Source organism: Pundamilia nyererei, unplaced genomic scaffold (genome assembly GCF_000239375.1).
Source record: "Pundamilia nyererei isolate P.nyererei 1_Seehausen unplaced genomic scaffold, PunNye1.0 scaffold00063, whole genome shotgun sequence".
Classification (NCBI taxonomy): domain Eukaryota; kingdom Metazoa; phylum Chordata; class Actinopteri; order Cichliformes; family Cichlidae; genus Pundamilia; species Pundamilia nyererei.
This window is the reverse complement of record NW_005187464.1, coordinates 623,482-624,616: the sequence shown is the minus strand read 5'-3', so window position 1 is coordinate 624,616 and position 1,135 is coordinate 623,482. Positions and strand designations below refer to the sequence as shown.

Below are 1,135 nucleotides of genomic sequence, written 5' to 3'. Positions count from 1 at the left end.
ATGAAGAAGATCAACATCTGATATAGTGTAGTAAATTTTAGACACTCTCAGAAACACACCTGAGTAAATTACTAGAGCACTGTAGTTATCAATGTACCTTCTCATAAAAATAAGACAAACAAAAAAAAAAGAAAGAAATTTAATTATGGTAACGTTAAGACGATCCTGAAACAAGGAAATAGACACAGAAATCCAAAAATGCAAAATGTCAGTATAAATGAATACCAGAAGAATTCATCAAATCCAATTCAAACAAGTGTAAGTCATGTTATTTTCACCCTTTGATTCTGTATTTGTGTAACCTGCTGTAGCCACAGCTGTAGTCTGAGTTCTTTGGCAGTTGTTTGTCTGTATCACAACTGTGAAAGACACAGTCACAAAACCTTACAGGTGGTTAGTAAAAATGAAGGTGTGAAGATAGCCATGGTCTGACTGATGAGACAAGATGACCCCTTTTCCACATTCCTTTTTAACTGTGAAGTACAATTTTTACCTCTCAGTATGATTTATCTTTATCCGGTTTACATTCAGCAGCCGCTTTGTTAGGTACACCTGTTCAACTGTTCGTTAATAGATAACAGTTTGTTCTCTACGCACTTTGTTCAGTGCATTTAGGCACTGTGTGTGTGCCTAAATGCACTGAGCTGCAGGTCAAGGCAACCTGCAAGCTGAGCATCAGAATGGGGAAGAAAGGTGATTTAAGCGAGTTTGACCATGCATGGCTGTTAGTGCCAGACTGGTTGGTCTAAGTGTTTCAGAAACTGCAGATCTAGTGGGATTTTCCCATCACTAGGGTTTACAGAGAATGTTCCACAAAAAAGAAAATAGTGAGTGTCAGTTCTCTGTGCAAAAGTACCTTGTTCATGCCACAGGTAAGAGGAGAATGTTCAAACTGGAGCAAGCTGATAGGATAGCAAGAGTTGAAATAACCACTCGTTACAACCAAGGTTTGCAGAAGATCATCTCTGAATGCACAAAACATCAAACCTTTAAGCAGTTGGGCTACAGCAGCAGAAACCACTCTGGGTGTCACTCACTGAGGTGGTGCCCTCAGTACCAACTGAGAACAATATAAAACCCACAATTTACTTGAGCAGATGCTGACCATGCCCATCCTTTTATTACCACAGTGTAC

General features: G+C 39.4%; 1 protein-coding gene across 2 annotated transcripts in view; it reads left to right on the top strand.

Moving 5' to 3' along the window:
* bmpr1bb (bone morphogenetic protein receptor, type IBb) overlaps positions 1 to 1,135 on the top strand; it is a 55,739-nt gene that overhangs the window by 3,905 nt on the left and 50,699 nt on the right. The window lies entirely within an intron of this gene.